A 7,638-nucleotide genomic window follows, 5' to 3' on the forward strand; every position below is an offset into this window, starting at 1 on the left:
CCTGGAAAGGACATAACACTTTTCCAAGGTGTAAGAATACCTATCGCTGATTATACCATGTCAGTCTAAATCAAGTGTTCTGACAAATCAGGGAATAAACTTTTGAACATATAATAAAGATTATATTCCACTGTGCTGACAACACTATAATCTTTAACAAACTCATATGTTCTGGACTTAAAAGGAATTCATACATTATATACATATAATCATGAAATAAATCATGTGAACCATGCAACATAAAATATTATTTCTGATCTTTATTAATAAGTAAATCTGATTATATAAAATGAGTTTTATTTAGGGCATAAAACCCAACAGTAACTTCTCTTATAAATTAATTATTAATGATTAGTGGATTTTGAATATCTTCAATATTCAACCATAGTGAAGTAGGTTCTGCTAATATATGTGCTGCGGTGGGATGGATGAACAAACTACTGTTATATATGTGTTATTTGTCGTTATACAGGTATGCTTAAAAAATTTGGGGCATTCAATTACAACCGTTATGCTGCCGAAATTTCGGTAGAATTTGGATAAAATTTGATATATTATGTGTTAGGTTTTATGCCATAAATAAAACTCACTTCAATATAATCAGATTTACTTATTAATAAAGATCAGAAATAACATTTTATGTTGCATGGTTAACATGATTTATTTCATGATTATATATATAATATATGAATTCTATTTCAGTCAAGAACATATGAATTTTTTAATGATTATAGTGTTGTCAGCACAGTGGAATATAATCTTGATTATATGTTCAAAAGTTTATTCCCTGATTTGTCAGAACATTGGATTTAGACTGACATGATAATCAGCGATAGGTATTCTTACACCTTGGATAAGTGTTATGTCCTTTCCAGGGCATTGGCAAAGTTTACCAGTATCGGATGTATGGAGTACACATCGGAAGGGACCGATATTGAACTTTGATTAGATATATTAAAATTTACGGTAATATCTATTCAATTCAATATCACCCGTTGATCCTAGATCAAATGATCTTAATCCTAATATGGTTAGGTTCGATCTCAAGAGTATTATACATGTTCTTTGATTTGTTAGTTAAGCCTACTTTTGAATAGTCAGGGTGATACGTACATTTTGGGAACATGATAGTATAATTGAGTGGGAGCGCTAACATAAATATGGAGTCTATAACTTCTATAGGAATTTAGAAGTGAAACGATTATATCCTTCGAGCTTGGCTAAACAGAGATAAATGGTGGAGATCTCATTTCACTTCGCTGAAATATCATTTATACGGAGCTAATTGTTTTAAGAATAAAATACACTGAAGGTGTAACGGTAAATTAGTGCTTATTCAATGTAGATCATCTATTAGAGGGTGATTGATCAAATTAGGATGATAACAATGGATAACTAATGATGTATCTATATCGTGGAACATATAGAGCGTTCTATATGACTGAGAGTGCAATTCCAAGTTCTAAGGGTGGATTCAATAAGGAATTAATAAGTTAGGGAATTTACTTGGTAAATTCGGTTCGACTTATTGGAAGCTCGGAAATATAGGCCCATGGTCCCCATACTAGTTGAGACCATACTGCTTGTAAGACTCAGTTAATTGATTTTAATTAATCAATTATAATTCTAAAGTTAGACTATGTCTACTTTGTGAATTTTCACTAAGCAAGGGCGAAATTGTAAAGAAAAGAGATTCTAGTTTTATTTATTAATTAAGAGACTTTATAAGTATAATTAATAAATATATTAAATGACAATATTATTTAATAATTAATTTTTAGTTATTAAATAATTAGAATTGGCATTTAAATGGTTGAATTTGAAAATTAGCGTTTTTGAGAAAATGATATGCAGAAATGATAAAACAGCAAAATTGCATAAGTGAGGCCCATTATCCAAAGCCCATGGCCATCCACTCTTATAGGCTTTTATCATTTATTTTTTTATTATTTTAATGCCAAATAATTCTAACTTAAACCTAGGTGGTTACCTATAAATAGATAGTGATGGCTCTCATTCACGCTTAACTTTGTCAGATGAAATTTGAGCCTCCTATTCTTTCCTCTATAGTCGAACCACTTTCCCTCTTCTTTTCTTCTTCCATTTCGGAATCCTTGAGTGATAGAGTAGTGCCCACACACATCAAGTGGTATCTCAATCATAGTGTGTAAGACTGTAGGAGACTCCAAACAACAAGAAGGAGAATCAGCATCAAAGGAATGAGAGAAAGAGATCCAGGTTCAGATCTTGATTATGTTCTGCTACAGAAAGGAATCAAGGGTTAGAGATCTGAATAGAAGGAGTCATTATATTCCGCTGCACCCAATGTAAGGTTTACTAAACTTTATATGTGTTTATTTCATTGTTTTAGAATTCATATTAGGATGTTAATGAAACATACATGGTAGTAAATCTAGATCCTGGTAAAATATTTCCAACAACTGGCCTCAGAGCCATGGTAATGATTTACTTTCATGAAATATGAATTAAAACGATGATTTGTGTTGATTTGGATGGTTTCATGTGGTTTATGTGCTCATTTGATGATAGTTTAGAAATCGTAATATATGTTACTGAAATATTTTTTATTTTGATCTGGAATTACTTTTTTCTGGAAAGTAGACAAAAAATAATAAATTTAGGCTTTTACAGAACCTAATTTGGATTTTTTATGAATTAGTTATGATTTTTTGAAGTTGAACCAAAATATCAGGGTTTGAAAGCACACTCGCTCGCGCGCATGGGACAAAATCCCTTCAGACAAAGCCTTGTCCGAAGCATCCCCTTGTCCAGACCGTGTCCCTCGGTCAGATAGGCTGCATGCAGCCTTGATGCTCGGTCAGACACCCCAATCTGGGCGCGTAGGGGTATGCAATGCATACCCCTGTGTCTCAAACTTGTTTTCATCATAACGTTTTATTCAAAAATTGTTTTTCATTGAAACAAAAGCCAAATTTTGGTAGAATTTTGTGTAGAATCTGAATTTTCAATTAAAAATCTAATTGTCAGAATTAAATTAATTTTTATTATTTTTTTTAAATTAATTAAAATTAGTTTCAGATTTTAGTAGGCTTTGAATTTTTGAAAGTTTGATTTCTCAAAAAGGAGCCTTATGGTTAATTTTGAAATTTTAGATTATTTTATTTATTTTAATTATAAGATTAGATATTATTTTTTATTAAATTTGAATGATCTTACTATGATATTAAAATATTATCTTTTAAAATAATCTTGTTCAAATTTTAAAGTTTGCTAACATATCATATTTTTTTTTTAAATTTGTTATTTTTTGAAATATATTTTATTAATTAAAATTATAATATTAGGAATATGTTAGGTTTAACATTTCATCTTATTAGAATTTTTTTTTATTATTAAAATTATATTTTGGCAAAAATAACATGAAGATTTGAAAAATTGGTTAGTTAAAGTTTGATTAGATATTTTACGGTTTCAAACCATAAATTTTTCAAACTTATTATTATTTTTTTTAAATATTCTAACCATATAAAATATCTTATTTTTTTCAATTAGTTTATTTATGTAATATTTAAATTTATTAAATTATAAGACGTAGAATATAATAATGAAAAATCTAAATTTAAAATTCAAGATATTTTATTATATTATCTTATTAGAAATTTTAAATAAATTTAAATTTTGAATAAAATTGATATTTAAAAAATTGGTTAGATATTTTTGATTTTTTGTTAGAATTTAGGAAATTTAGGAGTTTGTTGAATTTTAAATTTTTTCAAATATTCTCTAACAACCTAAATTTGAATTCTAGTTAAGATATTTATTTTAAAATTTATTTTTTTTTTTAAATTTTAAAATTGAGATATTTAGCTTACTTTCCAGATATTCCAGATCAGCTATTTGTTTGTATTGTTTGTTTATATATTAATATACAAATTTTTTTTACAAACCTATTATTTATTTGATCTAAATTGCTATGATTAACTTGTTGACAGATCCAATGATCTGATTTCAATCATAGTCTAATTGTCAATAGATCTTATAAATAATTTGTAACAGGTAATTTTTGCTATTTCTTTCATCTGTGTAAACCTAGTAACATGATAGGGCCCATCCAAATCATTTGACCTGTGTGAGCCTATATGTTTGCTATTGGGCTTAGATGCATATAGGAAGCCCATTTAAGTTTTACTAAGTAAATGGACTACGTTGCTAAAATAAATTTTGACATAAGTAAATTTATTTGGGCCCAATTAGATTTGGGCTTATTCAATGAATAACAATTGTTTATTTAAAGGTTAAATTCCTCTTTTTTGGGCCTTGTGTGAGAGTTGGGGGCCAATAGAAGTGGGTACGACATACTGAATCCACCTCCCCCTCACATGAACTACCCCAATTGTGAAGGCTCATTTGCCTTATTTAAATAATTGTATTAGGTTAATTACATTAGTCTAACCTAATTAAAATTGAATTAGCAACATAATTAACTTTTAAAATATATGAAATTTATTTTTCATTTAATATTTTAAAAGTTCATTTTAGAAAAACACTTAGTTAATGATATATATATTCTAGATAGTTATTTCTAGTACTAATTATATTTTCTAATATTTAATTAGGAAAATATCATAGATTGTGAAATTAATTTTTTTTATTAATTAATTTTGGTACAATCTAAGTTAAGTATATTTTTCCTAGTATTAAACTAGAATTAAGAATTAAGTCTCCTCTATACTTAATTATTTATTTCTTGAATTTAATACATTTAATTAAATTGAAAATTTATATATCTAAGTTGATTTTCATCATGATACTTATATATTATTTTCATGTTATTTAATCAAATAGAAAATTATTTTAAGTTTGAAATCTCATTTCAGAATAACTTAAATTTGAATAATTTTTCAAAATATATTTTATTTTATTTTATTAATCTTTTTCCCACTATTTCAAAATTGTATTTCTTAAATGCAGAAATTTCGAATTTTATTTGAAAAATAGATTAAAGTTGAGAATTATTTATTTTAATTTTGGACCAACTTAAATCAATGATTTTTTTCGTTTAATGATTAATTAAAATAAATGAAGTAAAATATATTTAATTAGAAAATGAATTAATTAGTCAAAGAAAATCTAGATAGATATTATCTGTTTTTGCTTGAAGTATTTTTCTAGTGTATTTAATTAAATAGAAAATTAATATTTAAGTTGATTTTCATCATCATACTTAAATATTTGAAATTTTTCTTATATATTTAATTAAATAGAAAAATTATATTTTTTGTTGTAAATTAATTTTATTAATTAATTTTGGGCCAACATTAAATTAGAATAATTTTTTCCAGGATTTATTTTTATTTTATTTTAACAAGCAATTTCGAAAATTGTATTCTTAAATACTTCAATTTTTCGAAATGCAATATATATTTATGGAAAATTGAATTTGAGTTGTAAATTAATTTAAATTGATTTTGAAACAACTTAAATTGAATAATTTTCTAAATATTTGTTAGAAATTATTACTAAGATGGCAATAATTCATGTTATTTTCATATTCATCTAAGTATAATTTATAAATATTAAATTAAAATTTATATTTAGAATTTTCATTCTAAATTGGAAATTTTAATTAAATAAATATATATTTAAAATAAATTGATTAAAATAAATATTAGAAGAAAATACACTTAAATAATGAGCTTTATTATTAGGACATTCGATCTCCATTGTTGGTTTTACATAGCTTTTGTTTTAGTGAGTAATCCTCCCTAATGGAGGAACGTTCATTAACAAGTTAGCACCGTTTAATCTCGAAAGATAAGTATATTTGTAAGTGTTTTATATAGTATTGATCACCCTAATGGTGGCGACTGTATTTGACTTACAAAATATGAAACAATGGTGGAAGCTCATAAGATAGAATAGCCTTGACTCTCGCCTAAACGGGACAACGCTGGATTCCAATCTTGATCGAATAAAAGGTTGCTAGAATATTTATTATTTTAGATGAGCTGACAACTCTATTCAATGGATGGTAGCTTTTACTCTCGCCTAAACGGGACACTGATATCAGTTTGTTGAAAACCTTGGAAATTATTTAGGATTGTATGTTTTATTATTTTCACTTGTCATTCCTACTTGCTATATGTTTAATAATTTTTGAATTGTGTATGAATTTATATTGAACCATGTTATTTTCTATTATTAAATTGTAGTTTAATTTCGGATCTTCATTGTTGGTCTAACTTGGTTTGTTGTTCTAATGGGACAAATCCCTAATGCATTGTCAACATTAGACAAACATAATAGTGTTAGATCTCGAATGATAAATATTGTAAATGCAACATCTAGTTGTTTATCAATTGATGACACCTTAGAATAGTCTTTACAATATGAAACAAGAAGATTGTATAAATAAGATTACTTTGACTCTCGCTAATCGAAGCATCGTTGGATTCTTATTTAAAACGAAATTATCCTAATTCCTCTTAGCTTATTCATTTCGAATTAGCTCAATAATATATCATTGGATGAATGGTCTATAAATCATTTCATGTCATTCTATATTTTCTCTTAAGAAATTAAATGACGCATATGATTATATTCCCGAAATTGTATCCCGAAATGATATGAATCCTCAATCTTAGAAATCTCCTACTTGTATGGGCAAATCAACTTAGAGTTAAATTAGTAGTGGTGGTCCAAGAAAGAATTACTCATTATACAGTTACACTTTCACAAGTGTTTAATAACCATTTTATATCAATGGATTCAAACTGTATGTTAGTATTGAATATGAGTTTAGTATTCTGTGACCAGGATCCACTTGCACTATTCTAAGAACTCTTTGATGTAACTAAAACTGAGTCATCAAAAGACACAACCATACTTTATAAATCTATGGCATTTGTATCTTGTTCATAGTGGTTTTCACAAGATCATTCTTTGCAAAGAGTTAATATGCCTATATCCACTGAAAGTAATTCATCTCATTTAGTATTCTGTGACCAGGATCCACTTGCACTATTCTAAGAACTCTTTGATGTAACTAAAACTGAGTCATCAAAAGACACAACCATATTTTATAAATCTATGGCATTTGTATCTTGTTCATAGTGGTTTTCACAAGATCATTCTCTGCAAAGAGTTAATATGCCTATATCCACTGAAAGTAATTCATCTCATTTGCAGATGGATGTACATTCAGGGGTGGATATCAGTTTTTCGTTGTATTCTTAAAACGATCACTCTAGATTATACCTTATGCAAAGAATTTGAAATGTTTGAAAATTTTCATGAATTTCTAGCAATGGTGAAAAACCATTATGTTAAGTGGTTAAAGATCTTGCGACCTTATAGGGGTGGAGAAATAGTTAGTAGATATGCAGTTCAAAGATCATTAAATTGATTTTTGAATTATATCCAAACTTACCTCCCCAGAAATTCGATTTGCATATTGATGATTAGTTACTAGTCGTTGCCTAAATCCTTCTATGGTAATACAATTTCAGAATGATGCAATGGTTGTATACTTAATGTAAATCATTACTAGATTCATAGATGACCTAATTGAAACCTTAAGAAAAGCTAGAAATGTTAACCATGGTTTACATGTTTATTAGCTATTCTAAGTGATTAGGGGTGGACCATCCCATAGTC

The sequence above is a fragment of the Cannabis sativa genome, chromosome 7, assembly GCF_029168945.1.
Source record: "Cannabis sativa cultivar Pink pepper isolate KNU-18-1 chromosome 7, ASM2916894v1, whole genome shotgun sequence".
NCBI classification, from domain to species: domain Eukaryota; kingdom Viridiplantae; phylum Streptophyta; class Magnoliopsida; order Rosales; family Cannabaceae; genus Cannabis; species Cannabis sativa.